Genomic DNA, 17,977 nt, shown 5'->3' with positions numbered 1-17,977 from the left:
ATAATTTACAGTGTGCATTCTGTGTATAGTATATAACCTAGGTACAGTGCTATGCAATTGATAAAGTGATATGCAAAACAGTGATTAATCAGCATGCATATGATGTAATAATTAACATATATAAAACATATATAAATGACCATAGTGAACAATGTCCAGAAAATAATCCAGAAAAAATAATTAAATATTAATAAAGTTCATAAGGAGTGATCTGTGGTAAAAATCAATTTCGTGAAAACGGAATTCCACCACCAAAAGGAGACCAACTCGTGTATTGTAGTCTCCTTACCAAACATATATGACCACCATTACAGCGGCCAAAGCAGGCACAGGGATATTTTAAGTCTTCCTGGGCAGACTATCTCCAGATCAGAGTGCTGGGAGGATCAATCCATAAACCTTGTTCCAATGGGGGTGTTTTGAATTCAGACTCACATGGAATAAGAAATAAGGGGGGATCCCATAGTGTGATACCGTATGAAAAGCGGATTTATTTAAAAGATAAAATGCACTTACAATTAAGAAGGCAATCGAAAGCGGTGTATGTATAACAGAAAATGGTGTCTCCTCTGTTTGCTGTTACTTTTGGGTATCTTAGGCCCCGTACACACGACCGAGTTTCTCGGCAGAATTCAGCCAGGAACTCAATCGGAGCCGTATTCTGCCGAGAAACCCGGTCGTGTGTACACTTTTGGCCGAGGAAACCAAAGAGGAACTCGTCGAGCCAAATAGAGAACATGTTCTCTATTTCCTCGTTAGTCAATGAGGAAACTTGGCTCGCCGAGATCCTTGGCGGCTTCACAAGGAACTCGACGAGCAAAACGATGTGTTTTGCCCGTCGAGTTTCTCGGACGTGTGTACGGGGCCTGAGAGTATTGGTACTAGCAGCTTTTTCCTCACACATGTGTGTTTTTTTTTCAATATTATTTTTGATTTATTGTTAGCGCAGTGTTTTTTTCCTCTTAGGAGGAAAATTTTCTTTTGTTTCTACTCTGTGTATAGTGTTCTCTGTGTATAGTGTGCGCTCTGTGTATAATATGCAATGTGTGCTTTGTGTATAATATAGAATGTGTGCTCTGTGTATAATATAGAATGTGTGCTCTGTGTATAATATAGAATGTGTGCTCTGTGTATAATATAGGATGTGTGCTCTGTGTATAGTGTGTGCTCTGTGTATAGTGTGTGCTCTGTGTATAGTTTGTGCTCTGTGTATAATATACAATGGGGTAGATTCAGGTAGATTTGCCCATTAATTACACCTGTGCTGCTTAGCTCAATTTCTCTGCGCCGGCGCAATTGGGCAAGATTGCCACCTGATTCAGGATGCCTTTTGTGTGGTATTTTGCGCCTGTGTAAGGCAAAATTGAGGGTGCAAGCCAGCGCAAGTGAAAGTGGGTGTGCCCCTATGCAAATGATGGTCTGTCCGCTCAGCAGTGGCCTGCGCCCGGCGCACGCATGCGCAGATCGAACGCTCCCGTGTGCGCATGCGTGCAACTGCGCCTGTCCTACTTTCTGGGCAACGCCGGCCCACCTGCTTGCACTGAGCAAATAAATAGGGGCAGATCTGCGCATGTCCTGTGCAAAATTACATCCTGCTTTTTCCACCCCCCCCCCCCTGAGCAAGGTAATTTTGCCCTTTCTTTGAGATGGCACCTCCTCGTAGGGAAAAAAAAATAAAAAACAATTTTAATCTCTCTGAGATGGAGATAATGCTGGCGGCACTCACTCGCCATACTGCTGTGCTGTATGGTGCCCAGCGGAAGAATACCACCACAGCCCAAAGGAGGGCAATCTTTGATGCCATCACCTTAGACGTGAATGCGCTGGGCAATGAGGAGAGGACCTGGGACGAAATACAGAAGAAGTTAAACGACATGCGGCGTCGGGTCCGGGACAAAATGGTCTTAATACCAGGGGCACGGGAGGAGGACCAGCCTGCCCTTTACGTTTAAATGCGGAGGAGGAGGTGATTGCTCAAAGTTTTGCCCTGGAGCAGGTGGAGTGAGTCCCAGGATATGTAAAATGTAGCGCTAAAAACCGAAAACTCCAAAGTATGTGATACCATGTGAGATGACAAGGTAAGTATAAAAATGCATATACATAAACCACTGACATATAAATATAAATAGCTCAAACAGTGCTTGATGCAAAGAAAAAGTCTATATTTCAAAGTAGAAAAAACATCAATTGGGTGATGGGTGCAGGGAAAACAAATGAGCTGCTATCCGTTGATTGGGATACAACAGGTGCACAATTTGTCTGTAGCACTCTATGAGGATCACAATCACATCAAGGTAGGTAGTGGATGAAATACGCTTACCGGATGGGTTGGACTCTACTACTGTACAGCAAAGAGTCAGCCAGACATAGTGGTCTTTGGAAACCGGGACCACTCAAACCGGAATGGGACCATAAGCGAGACTGTGGGGTTTTCCATTTCATATCATCCACTCCATGGTTTCCTGAGAGCTTTAGCAACATCCTGCCCTGCATCTCCTGACTGATGGTCTAAGGATTATATTCAAAGCTTGTGGTATTGATCCAACACACCATTCAAGCTCTGCTGGTTCCTGTCGTCCATGTCAATTTGGAGTTCCAGTCTCGTTTATGGTCCCATTCCGGTTTGAGTGGTCCCGGTTTCCAAAGACCACTATGTCTGGCTGACTCTTTGCTGTACAGTAGTAGAGTCCAACCCATCCGGTAAGCGTATTTCATCCACTACCTACCTTGATGTGATTGTGATCCTCATAGAGTGCTACAGACAACTTGCAGCTCATTTGTTTTCCCTGCACCCATCACCCAATTGATGTTTTTTCTACTTTGAAATATAGACTTTTTCTTTGCATCAAGCACTGTTTGAGCTATTTATATTTATATGTCAGTGGTTTATGTATATGCATTTTTATACTTACCTTGTCATCTCACATGGTATCACATACTTTGGAGTTTTCGGTTTTTAGCGCTACATTTTTTGTTTACTATTCTTGCTGGCTTTGTTTGTTTGTATGTAGCAGCTAGACATTTTATTTCTGAACTAGCGCAGTTTTTTCTTTATTTAGTCCCAGGATATGATTCCACTGTTGGGGACTGGTAAGTGTTTTTTTTCTCATATTTGCTGTGTATCAGGGGAGGGGGTAGAAGGGAACATGTGAGTGGGTAGAAGGGAACATGTAACAAGTGTTTTTTTTCTCATATTTGCTGTGTATCATGGGAGGGGGTAGAAGGGAACATGTAACAAGTGTGTGGCTCCAGCAACATGTGTTTTTTTGTGTCATCCACAGATGTTGAGGGTGAAGCTGGGCCGTCGTCGGCTGCAGGGCGATCCACGCCATCCCCACATCATCATGGGGTCCAGTCAACCCCCATGCAAGTCCTTGGTATGTTGGTGGAGGAGGAGAGCGACCATAGTCCATCTATGGAGGAGGAAGTGGTGGAGGAGTCTATTGACCTCCACCAGGAGGCCTCTGTCTACCTCCAGTAGGATCCCACCATCCCTGACCTCCCCACCACCCCCCCGACCATAACGTCATCCCCCTCCAGGGCAAGCCCCTCCAGTGTCCCTCCCACCATTGTCCCTCCCACCATTGTCCCTCCCACCATTGTCGCCCCCTCCTGTGTCCCTACCACCAGTGTGACCCTCTCTCCTTCTTCTCCCTCAGTCCGTGCCCCAGCCTCTCCTCCCACTAAGGCTCTTTCAAAAACGAGGGGTGTACCCTCCAGCCTCTGAGAAGGGCTGCAGGAGGAACAGGCCCGGCAGACCCGCCATATAGGGGCCATGGTGGGTGATTTGAGGCGGGTGGCAGACAGCCTGGCATCCTCCTCCTCCTCTGTGCAGCAGGCCCTCACCCTGCATGCTGACCGAGGGAAAAGAGACACAGAGAGCCTTGAGGAATTCAGCGCGAACTGTGGAGCCATGGTCACCTGCATGGTAGAGCAGCAGGGCACCACCGCTTTGCTCACAGCGGAGGTGAGCAGGTTGGCAGGGGCGGTGGAGGCCAATACTGATGCTGTGCGGGAGGAGGGTAGACGAAACCGGCGGCAACAAAGGAACACTACCACCCGGCAGCTGTGGATGTTGGCACAAACCAACATTGTGCTCACCCGCCTGGCCAATGCCATGGAGGGCAGGCAGGCACCACCTGCCAGGAGTGAGGAAATAGGGGATGCTGCTCCTCCTTATTTTGCTCAGATTATGAGCTTTTCTATGTTTATTTTATGCTCAGATTATGAGCTTTTCTATATTTATTTTATGCTCAGATTATGATCTTTTCTATATTTATTTTATGCTCAGATTATGAGCTTTTATATTTTTATTTTATGCTCAAAGTTTGAGTTTTTATTTTATTTTGTAGTCCCTACACACGGTAAGGAGTGTATACTACAGTGTGATTGGTGTGTGAATGGGGGTGGGGTGTCACTCCTGCTGGAAAAGGGGTGTCACCCTCTGCCATGTGAAAGGTGTATGAATGGACAGCAACATAATTGGAGCCTTGACGCGGCGTTGCTGCTCCCTAATACCATGGGGTATCCTTGGGTCTAATCCAATTTTGGGTGCATGTGGGGTGTGTGTGCTAGGGAACACAGTGGTGTGCACGCGTGCATTCTACTTGTGACATGATTAATGTGTGTGTTTAACGTGAAAAGAGACGTTCCACGAGACCACTCCTGACTGCTCTTGCCTCAGTAGACCGGGTAGAGTTTCTTGGGGGGGGGATTGTGTGGTTGGGGGGTCAGGTCATCACATATGTCAATCTCCAGGCCCTTTCTCTCTGCAAAGTTGTGCAGAATGCAACATGCCCCGATGATCTGGCACACAAAGTTTGGGGAATACAACAGGGTACCCCCAGACTTATCCAGGCATCTGAAACGTGACTTCAGGATGCCAAATGTGCGTTCCACCACTGCACGGGTACGTGCGTGTGCTTTGTTATATCTTTCCTCTCCTGGGGTTTGGAGGTTCCGGAATGGGGTCATTAGATGAGGTCCCAGTGCATATGCCACGTCACCTGGAAGGGAAAAGACAGGAAGATGTTAATCATGCATGTGCCCCTCGTGATGTCTGCATCATGGGGCGGGACAGTCATACCTGACACCCATGTCACTCACCAACCAGCCAGCTGTCCCCATACATGTTCTGTTAAAATTCTGTTGGGATACTGCTCTGACGGAATATAAAGCTGTCATGACAGGACCCGGGGTGTTTGGCACGGACGTGCCATATGAGGCCATGGGCATCCACTATGACCTGGGCATTGATGGAATGCCAATGCTTCCGATTACAGTACATGTGCTCTGTCTCACGGGGGGGCTGTAGTGCCACATGGGTACAATCAATGGCCCCCACGGTGCATGGGAATCTTGCAATCTGATAGAAATCTGTCACTGCCCTCTGCCGCAGGTCCTCCTGGGTGGGTTTGATGAATTGATTCGCCATGCGTCTCAGGATTGCAGGAATAACCTGGTGAACACATCTGCTCATGGAGGATTGTGACATCCCAGCCACCATTCCACCTGTGCGCTGAAAAGAGCCAGTGGCCAGGAAATGCAGGGTTGCCACTACCTTGACCAGTGGCTCCACTGCATGTCCACGATGTGTCTGGCTGGTGATGTCATCATGCAGGGTTTTGGCTAATTCCAGGATGACTTCAGGGCTGAATCTAAACATGCGATACACCTCCGAATCCCCCATGGCAAAGATGTTCCTGCGCACTCGGTATATCCTCTCCTGTGCCCTCCTACGAGTCGGTTCACTCAGTAGTATTGCTAGAACCATAGCTGCCCCTGGCATGTTGGCACACAGATGTGAGGTCCAGAAAGTGTGGGTGCTCTGCTTGCTCAGCTCGTCTGTATTGGTGCTGCTGTAGTGGCTCTCCAGCTGACCTGTGGACGTCTGTTGCCAAGTTGCCCCTGCTTTTATGAGGAGCAATTTTGCCCTGGCCAAACAGCTTGCGCGCTTGGTGTGCAAACTGCGCCTCACACGCGCAGGTTTTTGAATCAGCGTTAGTTCCTCATTTGCATATTTGCTGAGGGAAAACAATGAGAGCGCAAGTTGCACCCTGCGCAAAAATTCACATTACATGCGCCGGGGCAGAGAAACCACGTCCGTGGAAAAATGCCTAATTTCAGGCTTAGCTTGTTTTCTGGGTCATCCGCATACTTGCGCGGTGCATATCGCGATTGCGCCGGCGCAAGTCGTACCTGAATCCAGGCCAATGTGTTCTCGGTGTATAGTCTGTCCAGGTATTGGGAGCCGTGACAGTCGAGGATAAGCAGGTAAGGACCTGGAGGGGTTTGCGCCCCCCCAAATTATTTTATCACCAGCCGCCACTGCAACAATATATAGTGCATTTCACAATACACCAGATAAATTCAAAATGTATAAATTAGCGGACAGGAGATCTCCAAGACGTGGCCCTGCATTTGCATATATCCTATAGTATCATGGTGTCTAATATTTAGGGTTGTCCCGATACCACTTTTTTAGGACCGAGTACAAGTACCGATACTTTTTTTCAAGTAGTCGCCGATACCGAATACCGATACTTTTTTTTTATGTCATGTGACCGTTTTCAAACCACAATACAGACCAAAGATATTTTCTTTAGAATTATGAAGAACTGGTACATCATGGTGTGGGGCTGTTTTTTAGCATACGGTACTGGAAAACTACATATCATTGAAGGAGTGATCACTGTCAGTGCAGCTCATCGGTGCCAGTGCCCAAAAGTGCAGCTAGCCAGTGCCACCTATCAGTGCCCATTAGTGCATCAGTGCAGGGAGGCAGCTTATTAGTGCATCTCATCAGTGCCACCCAATCAATGCCAGTGCCACCTATCAGTGCCATCCATTTATGAGTGCCATTCAATCAATGCCAGTGCCACCTATCAGTGCCATCCAATTTGTGTTCGATGTCACAAAAAAAAAAAAAAGTATTCTATTTTGGTATCGGGAGTATTTGCGCGAGTACGAGTACTAGCGCAAATACTCGGTATCTGTCCCGATACCGATACTGGTATCGGTATCTGGACAACCCTACTAATATTATTAATAAATAAGGTTGAAATCTTATCCTTTTTAAAAAACATGTTCAAGCTACAGGCTTCAATTTTGATTTGGTAGAAACTGGCCAACAGCAGGAGAGTAGTAGCATTTTTTCCTTCAGAAATATGAGCTTTGGCCTTCAGATTCAGATATAAAAAAATTGGCCAGAGGCATCCTAGCTTGCCAGCAGGTACATTAGACCCAAACATGGAGACATAAGATAAAGGCAATTTTTTAAAATAAAAATTAGAGCATCATGTCACAGATACCAGCAAGTAAAAGTTCAGAAGCAGCACAATTCTGAATCCGCTATCTCCTGCCTTGAGCATGGCTTCCTTTTGAGCATTATTAAGCACTGAATTGCTATCTCCCACTTCCTGCTTTTGCCACAGCTAGCCCTTTTCCCAGTGAAAAAAGGAAAATCTGTGGATTGCTAAAATCATTCTTTGTTTTCTGCACCTCCTGCAGCAATTCAGAAATGGTGTGCTTGAATACTTCCACCTATTCTTCTGGACATGTTTGAAGAGGTATGGTGGGATTAGTAAAAGAAAAGGAAGAGGGTGCATTACAAATGCTAGTTAAATACTGCATTTTCTATGCCAGTGAAAGACGATGCATACACTGTGAGCCAGTCAATTACCTCCTCTGTGTGCTGTGGATTCCACTATAGCCAAGAAAAGGCAGACATGGCGTACTCTTGCTATATGTGAATCTACAGCCACCTTTTAATGCAGAAATCGCTTGTGGAGACGAATGCCCCATTTTCCACCTTGCCCAGCACTGCTGCCTCTGCTTTTTGGGTTTAGTTTCACGTATATTTAACTTTTATAATTTTTCTGTAGCACTAGCCCGCTTGAAAGATTTGTACCCCAATGGTTGCCCTGACCTTGCATGACCTCCGACACCTCTGAGGCCCCGTACACACGACAGAGGAACTCGACGTGCTTGGCACGTCGAGTTCCTCGTCGAGTTTTGGGATGAAGCCGCCGAGGAGCTCGGCGGGCCGGCTTCTCCCATAGAAGAACGAGGACAACGAGAAAATAGAGAACATGTTCTCTATTTTCTCGTCGAGTTCCTCGGCGGCTCCATCGAGCCAAAACTGTACAGACGACAGAGATTCTCGGCAGAATCCAGGTTTTGACCGAGTTTCTCGGCGAATTCTGCCGAGAATCTCTGTCGTGTGTACGAGGCCTTACACTCTGGGTTCCAAAATCCTTAAACAAGTAAGGCAGTTGAATCTTATTTTACTGAAAGATTTTTAGCAATGTAAAAAACTCAGTAACAACTGACACAGCCAAAAGAATATAAATAGGAGGAAATGTAAAACAAGCACATATATTAAACCAACAAACTCTGCTTGGATTGAGCCCTATGGGTTCAGACAGGAGGTGGGCAGAGGATAGGGTGACCACATTTCCAAACTACAATTCAGGGACACCCCCCCCCCTTCCCAAAAATCAGCTCATGCTGCAACGAATCACAGCACAGTGATTGGACACAAGAGGTGGAATTTATGATTTCTCCAATCACAAAAAGGGGGCAGGGATGGTGCTCCTCCAGGCATTCCCAGCCAGGACAAGTACTGACAGCGAGTAAAGCAGTGATGTGGCTGCCTTTTTTGGGGGTATCAGATTGGCCCGGGGGGTGGCTGTGTCAGTTTCATTCCGGGACACTGTATTGTCCTGTAATGAAGGTGCCCCGGACAGACCTGCAAAATGCGGGACTGTCCCGGGCAATCCGGGACACGTGGTCACTCTAGCAGAGGAATGACCAGATTTGTGTCATACTACTCCCTTCTATTCCCTGATACCACAGTCCCAAAGGTTGAATGTTGGCTTAAGGGTTCTGCAGCAGGCCTCTTCAGAGTCTGGCTCGAGGGGTGGCACTTGACCCTTGGTCACTCCACGCTGCAGCCTGGCTGGATCTAGCGTAGATTTGATGAGAGCGGCCTCCTAGCTGCCACTGAACAATCAGAAGTGGCTGGCAAGGGATGCTCCTGCACCCACTTGCAATGACTCTCCTTCTCCCTGTTGCACAGGCCTGCAGCACTGTCTGTCACCGAGTCACTGCTTACAGATCTAGGCCGTGGTCCCAAGAGAGTGATTCTGTCCCCACACAGACTTTTTATCTTTTTATATCCTCTCTCAGCCTTCTGTTCTACTTTCTGAGGGATTTGTAATCCATAACAGTCTGACTATAGAATGTGTTTTTTTGGACTACATCTCCCAATATGCTTTGCTCCATTCTGAGTTCTCATTCACCCTGGCTATAGCATGTGATGACATAAATTAGCAGTATTGCAGTGTCTCCTGAATATTATTATGGGGGGGGGGGGTGGCATATGTCGCTGGTAGTGTGAGGTGGTTTTTCTTTAATTTATGCATCAGCATTCAGTGAACAAATTTGAGCTACTAGAACAGATTTAAGTGAAAATTCAATGCTCTGCACCCCATTTGGATCACCCCAAATCCAAAAGTGTAGGTAGATCACACTGTACACCCCTCCTTATCTCCCCTTTTCTCTGATATCATTGAAAAAGTTCTGTTATATTCGTTCAATGAGTGCAAAAAAAAATTGGCAGGTCTGGTATGGATTTTAAAATAATAAAAAAACAAAAACGACGTGGTTCCCCCCCAAAATCCATACCAGACCCTTATACGAGCACACAGCCTGGCAGGTCATGAAAGGAGGGGACGAGTTTGTGCCCCTCTCCTGAACTATACCAGGCCGCATGCCCTCAACTCCCCAAAGCACCTTGTCCTCTTGTCCCCCCTGGGCTGTGGTTGTGAGGGTCTGTGGGCAGGGGGCTTATCGGAATCTGGAAGCCCCCTTTAAGAAGGGGGCCCCAAGATCCCAGCCTCCTTATGTAAATGAGTATGGAGTACCCCTACCCATTCACCAAAAAAGTGTCAAAAAGTAATAAAAACACAGAGATAGTTTTTGACAATTCCTTTATTAAAAAAAATAAAACAAACAAACAGTGTCCCCTGATGTAAATTCATCATCAATCATGACACCCGCAGCACCACCAAAAAATAAATTCATTCTGGTCTCATTCACAGCTGACAGCTGACCACCGAATGCCTCCTCCGCTGTTAAATTTGGATGTTCTCCGGATGGGGCAAACAGCCAATGTACAGGGAATTACTGCATATGTTTATTTTCTTTATTTTGCCTTGACATACACATTAAAAAGTACATAGGGACACAAAATTAAAACTAAAACACCTCACAGCAAAGACCCCACTTCTGCAATTCACAGAATAAAGCACAATTTTGTAAATAATCCTAATTAGGGATGAGCTTCTGGCCTCGTACACACAACCGTTTTCTTCGGCAAAATCCATCAAGCAAAATGTTGGCAGAGCATTTTTGCTGAGAAAAACAGTCGTGTGTATGTTTTTCATCGAGAATACTGTTGTGGATCTTGACGAGAAAAAAAGAGAACATGCTCTCTTTTTTCTCGTCTGGAGTCTCAATTTCCTCGTCGTGTTTTTCATCAGGCTGGTTTACAACGAGAAACACGTTTGTGTGTATCCTTAGAAACCAGCGCATGCTCAGAATAAAGTGTGAGACGGGAGCCCACCTTCGGTAAAATTAGCGTTCGTAATGGAGATAGCACATTTGTCACGCTGTAACAGACTGAAAAGCGCGAATCGTCTCTCACCAAACTTTTACTTAACACGCAGTAACATGAGATTAGCAAAAAGCAGCCCCAAGGGTGGCGCCAGTGGAATCAAACTTCCCCTTTATAGTGCCGTTGTACGTGTTGTACGCCACCACGTTTGAGAACAACGAGATTTTGTCTTGACAGTGTGTATGCAAAGAAAGCTTGACAAGATTCTCAACAAGCCTGACAAGAAACTCGTCGAGGAAAACGACATTTCATTTACGACGAGATTCTCGGTCATGTGTACGAGGCCTCAGATTCAGATTGAAGATGAGGTTGAACCAAACCCAATCTGATCACAGTGCACCAAAAAGGAAAAGCAATTGTCCTATTTTCCACCCTCCTGAATCTCCAGGTGCTGCAGCTTAAAGTCATTAATTTACTGTTGGTATCACTACCATCACTAAAAATGACAGCTCCCTGCTTCCCGATGGCTTGTTTCAAATTATAAACAAGCCGGTGGGCATCCCGAGTAATGTCATTGACTAAATATGGTCATGGCCATATATGGTCAATTATAACAGCCAGCCCCCATGCTAGTTTTTTGTTTTCAAAAAGTTTTTATTAGAGATTAAACCGGTATATCACCAAAGGACACAGGTAATGCAAAATAACAACTGGATTAAACAGCATTTACAGCTCGTACATGGTGGAAACAAATTATCAATGCCTAAAGATAGAAAATCAGTACGTGGTTCAAGCCCAGAGCCCTGGGAGGAAACCATACAGTGAATGCATAAGAAGATTACCGTAACAAACCAATGTATCATATGTGTTATAAGCCAAAGTAAAAAGAAAATAAAGAAAGAAAAACACACATAAAAAAAACATAAAAAAAACAAATCAAAAAGATCAAGGTCAGTTATTACTGGAGTCTATATAGAAACCATGGGTTCCACTTAACGTCATAAATTGGGATCGAATCATGTAGAGTGTAAAATATTTTTTCCGATAGCATCATCTGATCTATCCGAGCAATTATTGGAGGGAAGGGGACCGACTGCTTTTTCCAGTGAAGGGCAATAGCCCATTGAACCGCGGTGCATATGGAGTGAATCAACCTCATCATCTGTTTTGGAGTGTCCTGCAGGTTCTGGAAAAGAAGGCAATGCCTAAAAGTCAAGGTAATATGTTCCCCTGCCAACCTATCAATCATTTCCAGGGCTGCCTTCCAGGTGGGCTGTAATTTCTCGCATTCCCAGAATAGGTGGAAAAAGGAACCCTGCTGAGGGCAGCCTCTAAAGCAAACGGGGGAGGCCTGAGGGAATATTTTGCTAAGCCGGAGTGGGGTGTAGTACCACCTCGTCAAGAGCTTAATTGCAGTCTCTCTTACTGTCAGTGACTTAGTGCATTTACGCATGTTTTGCCAACCTCCAGTCCAGTCTAAATCATCATCTTCTAAACTAAGTTCCTGCTTCCATTGCCGTCTATATTTCACCAGAGCAGGTTCGGTAACTGATTCCAGAAACCTGTAGACCACTAAGATGAGGCCCTTCTGTCTAGGAGCCGAATAACAGATATCCTCAAAGAGGGAGCTCAAGTCTGACCCCGGGAGGGGGTAATGTTGATGGAAAAAGTGCCTTATTTGCAGGAAATGGTAAAACTCCCTAGTGGGCAAGGGATAGAGTGATTGTAAATGAGAAAATGTGACAAACGTGGAGTCTACCAGGAATTTATCCAACTTCGTTAGGCCACAGTCCCTCCAAATTTCAAAAGAGTCCGGGTGGTTAAAGGCCAAGGGGAATCTAGGATCGCCGAAGAATGAAGCACCCTGAGGGGCCTCCGAGACTAGCTTAAACTTATCTTTATAGTCTAACCAAAGTTTCAAACTTTCCTCCACTACACTATTCTTCAAGTGCAAACCCGGCCACGATCTACCAGAGGACCACAGCAACCCCGGGAGAAAAAAGGGGGAAATAGAGTCCCCCTCAAACCTGACCCAAGGGACTCTAGAGTTAGCTATGTTCCATTGAGCCTGCTGTGTGAACCTACTGGCCAGATAGTAGAGCCAAATCTGAGGAACTCCCAGACCCCCACGAGCCGCTGGACGGTACAAAACATCCCTGGAAAACCTCGGGGGCCTCCCCTGCCAAATAAACCTGTTCAGGTGAGATTGGAAATCCAACAGAAGGGATTTGGAGAGCCTAACCGGAAGCGAGCGGAATAGGTAAAGGAGTTTGGGAAGAATTGTCATTTTTAGGGCCATGATCCTGCCAAGGAAAGAAATGTGTAGAGGGGCCCAGAGCTTTAGCAGCCTTTTCAACTTGGATAGCATCTTGGGTAATTGGCATTAAATAGTTTGCGGTAATCACCAGTCAGGTCAATGCCCAAATATGGAAGAGAGTCAACCGTCCAAGAGAACGAAAAAAACAGCTTTAGGTGACTTATCTCCTCTGGGGTAAAGCCAACTGGCAAGGCCACCGATTTTGAGACACTGACCGAGAGACCGGAAATCTCCGCAAAGGCGGACAAAGATGACAACAGAGAGGGCAAAGTGAGTAAGGGGTCTGTGACAAACATTAAAACGTCGTCTGCATACATACAGAACTTATAAATGGAGGTACCTTTGGCATACCTGCAAATGTCTGGGTTATTTAAAATGGCAATGGCTAGGGGTTCAAGGGCCAGCGCAAAAATAAGGGGGGAAAGTGGACACCCCTGCCTTGTCCCCCTCCCTAGGCTAAAGAACTCTGAGCTGCACCCCGGGATTCGAATGCGAGTCTTGGGATTTTGGTACAGTGCCTGAAAAACATGGAAAAACTCACCCTGGAGGCCCATGCGGGGCAAAAGAGTAGACAGATAGTTCCAAGAGACACTATCGAATTCCTTGTGTATATCAAGGCCCAACAAAAAAAGGTTGCGTGAAAATAAGTTGGCATTCTGAATAATGTTCGTTGCTAAATTGACATGTGCACTGCCAAAAAATTTGTTTTTTTCGTTTATGTTATTTTCGTTTTTTTTTTTCGTAAATTCGTAAATTCGTAAATTCGGGAAATTCGAAAAAAAAAAAATTTCGGTTTTTGTTTCATTCGTTTTTTTTTCCGGAAATTCTGAAAAAAATATATTTTTTCGTTTTTTTGCTTTTTCGGAAATTCGTAAATTCGGGAAATTTTCGGATTTCCGAAAAAGCAAAAAACGGAAAAAAAACAAATGAAACGAAAAAAGAAACGAAAAAAACGAATGAAACGAAAAAAATAAGAATTTTTGGAAATTCAGAAATTTACGAATTTTCGAAATTTAGAATTTTCGAATTTCGAATTTTTCTATTTTCGAATTTTCAAATTTTTGACATTTTGAATTTTTAAATTTTCGAAATTTCGTATTTTCGAAGTTTCGTATTTCGAATTTTGGAATTTTTTACTTTTTGCTATAATAAATATCCCCCAAAAACATATATAAAAAAAAAATTTTCCTCAGTTTAGGCCGATACGTATTCTTCTACCTATTTTTGGTAAAAAAATCGCAATAAGTGTTTATCGATTGGTTTGCGCAAAATTTATAGCGTTTACAAAATAGAGGATAGTTTTTTTTGCATTTTTATTAATTATAATTTTTTTACTACGACATTATGGCGGACACTTCGGACAATTTTGACACATTTTTGGGACCATTGTCATTTTCACAGCAAAAAATGCATTTAAATTGCATTGTTTATTGTGAAAATTACAGTTGCAGTTTGGGAGTTAACCACAGGGGGCGCTGTAGGAGTTAGGGTTCACCTAGTGTGTGTTTACAACTGTAGAGGGGTGTGGCTGTAGGACTGACATCATCGATCGAGTCTCCCTATAAAAAGGATCACTCGATCGATACGCCGCCACAGTGAAGCACGGGGAAGCCGTGTTTACACACGGCTCTCCCCGTTCTTCAGCTCCGGGGAGCGATCGCGACGAAGCCGCGCCGTTGTCCCGGATCGCTTCCCATGGGAATCCGCCCGCCGCACGCAGCGGGGGGGTCCTGATCGGTCCCGATTGAAAAATTCCAAATTTGAAAAATTCTAAATCTGAAAAATTCCAAATTGGAAAAGTGAAAAATTCGAAAATTCGAAATTTGAAAAATTCTAAAATTTCGATTTTCAAATTTTTCAATTTTCGAAATTTCGAACTTCGATTTTTTCAATTCTCAAATTTCGAATTTTCTTATTTTCCGAATTTCGAAAATTCGAAATTTCGAAAATTAAAAAAAAATCGAAAATTCGAAAAATGTTTCAAATTTCGAATTTTTCAATTTTCGAATTTCGATTTTTTTCATTTCGAATTTTCGAAATTCGTAAATACGAAAATTTGTAAATACGAAAATTCGAAAATTCGAAATTCGGAAATTGAAAAATTCGAAATTTGAATCATTTTTCAATTTTCGAACTTCGATTTTTTTCAATTTTCGAAATTCGTAAATACGAAAATTCGAAATTTGAAAAATTCGAAAATTCGAAATTAGAAAAATTCGAAAATAGAAAAATTCGAAAATGGAAAAATTAGAAAATGGAAAAATTAGAAAAATCGGAATTTCGAAAATTGAAAAATTAGAAAAATGTTCGTATTTCCGAATTTCCGAAAATCTGAATTTCCGAAATTCGTAAATACGAAAATTCGGGAAAAAACGTAAATACGAAAATTTGTAAATTCGTAAATTCGTAAATACGAAAATTCGTAAATTTGAATTTTCGTAAATACGAAAATTTGTAAATTCGAATTTTCGGAAATACGAAAATTTGTAAATAAAAAAATTCGTAAATACGAAAATTCGTAAATAATGAATTTCCGAATTTTCGTAAAAAAACGAATTAGAAACAAAACAAATTGCACATGTATATTGTCCGTGATAAGTCTATGGGGGATAAAACCTGACTGGTAGGGGGAAATAAGAGAGGAGATCACTCCCGCAAGCCTATCTGCCATGATTCTAGAGAAAATTTTAAGGTCATTATTAATGACCGATATGGGCCTATAATTTTGAGGGAGAGCATGGTTTTTATTCGGCTTAGGGATCAGGGACATGTTGGCGAGCAACATTTCTTCAGGGAAACTACCGCCCTGCAAAACTAAATTAAATAATTTGACTTAGGGAGGGAGGGGCCTGATGAGGGTGCTCGTCGGAACACGCTGCTAGCACGCTGCTGGCTTTGAGGAGCTCCGAGGGCTCCATGGATCGCTCGGGCGCGCACTAGGCTGCGTCCCTTCCCTTCCCCGCCGCCGTGCTTCTCCCCCCCCCGCTCCCCCTACCTCTCGTCCTGTCGTCCTGATGCGCTGTTGTGCTGCCTTGTGCTGCCTCGGTACCTTGCGCTGTGGAGAGCGGTCGTGAAGATCCGTGAAGATCCCCTGGAGACGTGAGTTAGTGAGCCCCGACGCTCACAGGTGCTGGAGGAGCCGAGGGGCTCGGGCTCTGTGTGCTGGGCGTGCTGGGCATGTGCTGGGCGCGCTGTACGGTCTGGGGAGCTGAGGAGCAGTGAGAAACTGCAATCTGTTCCCTCTGTATCAGGCTGTATCAGGCGGTGAGAGCCCCCTAGTGTGTCAGTGTGTCGGCGCGGTTCAGCACGGTTCAGCATGCAGAGTACCTCAGTGAGAGAAGCAGCAGCTGACCACTGATTATTGATAGATTTTTGATAGACTGCTGATTGCTGGACTAACAGAGGGACAGTGAGTGTCATTTTTATTGCTGGTTTCCATTTTCAGTATTGCATTCATTGTCATTGATAAAACCTACATGCTATCTGGATGTCAATTGCCTTCAGCTAACTATACAAAGGCATACAAAGGCATACAGGGCATATACAAAGGCATCACAGTGAATGTGGTTACAGCGGCAGCGGATTGCTGGTGGAGGAGGATAGATGGAAGACTGTTGTCGGCCCAGTTGGCCCAGTGTTGCCTCATGCTATTTGGTGCTGTCTAGTGCTATCTGACGCTATCTGGTGCTATCTCATACGCCAACCATTTGTCAACTGTAAAATTGTACTCCAGCAAGCGATGATAAGTGCTGAAATGGTTGGCCGTTTGAAGGCCGTTTGAAGACTGTCACTAACTAAATGCTAATATAGATACTAACTATCAGCTAATCATAAGCTAATCATACTAATTATACAGCAACTGCATGCAAATATAAGTAACCATAAGTAACTATAAGTCATCTTAAAGGATTACAATTATAAGCGATGGAGTGGTGATCAGCGTATTAGAAGACAGCGCACTACAGGGCACTTTAGTGAGCGAGGCTGAAGCTGAAGCAGAAACCGAAGTGGATAGTGATAGTGGACTGCCACTTTAAGGGATCACAAGGGGCGTGGGGTGTGTGGGGAATAGTGTGCCAGAACAGTGTGCGGGGAGACGTAGCTTTCTTTCCCTGCCTCTTACCACCCTCCAGCTTAAGCTCAAGCTCACCTACCACCTACCAGCTCACATACCAGCTCACATTGCTCCTACAGTCCGCAGGTTCTCACTACACTTTAAATACCAGAGGATGGGAGACGACTGAGCAGGAGAAGTGAGATAAGGGAGAAAGAGAAAAATTTAAGGAAAACAAAGGACACCTTTCTATCTTCAGAGGTTTATCAACTGAATATAGGAAATGAGAGGCCGCCCAGTAAGAGGTGCGGTGGCTAAGGACCCCAAAATAAGTGCCAGCCCTGGCACCATAAAAAAATACATGACACAAGACACGTCCAAAGATTGCCCTAGCGAAACATCTGGGGCCAAAAGCAGATCATCATTGGGCCTACAAAAAAACGGACAGAGAAGGTACTCAGAAACAGTGACAATCAGAGAGTCTGAGGAAGATGTTGCAGGACCACTCGGTGCCACCCATAAAGACCTTCCCCCATCAAAAACAGAGCTATTAGAAATGTTTTCGCGACTAGAATTATCAATCTCACGAATGGAGCTCTCGTTAAAAAATGAAATAACGATTGTACACGAAGACATGAGTCACTTACTGAGAAGAGTGGAAGAAACCGAAGAAAAACTGGATAGCCAAGCAGCTGAGGTGTCAGAGTTAAAAATGCAAATGAAGGAACTACAAATAGAACAAAGGAATCTGAGGTATCGTTTGGAAGATCAAGAAAATCGGAACCGGAGGAAAAATTTGAGGATCCGGGGTCTACCAGACCTGGAAGGAGAAGACCTCCAAGTAAAACTCGATAAACTATTCGGCCCCATTTTGTGTAAAACGGAAACGGAAAAAATCAAATTTGAAAGATTTCATCGGATTAGAAAACCGGCTGAATTGGCAGCCGGAATCCCCAGAGACGTGATCGCAAGATTTCATAATTTCCAA

Source organism: Rana temporaria, chromosome 5 (assembly GCF_905171775.1).
Source record: "Rana temporaria chromosome 5, aRanTem1.1, whole genome shotgun sequence".
NCBI lineage: Eukaryota > Metazoa > Chordata > Amphibia > Anura > Ranidae > Rana > Rana temporaria.
Note: the sequence above shows the minus strand (reverse complement) of the source record.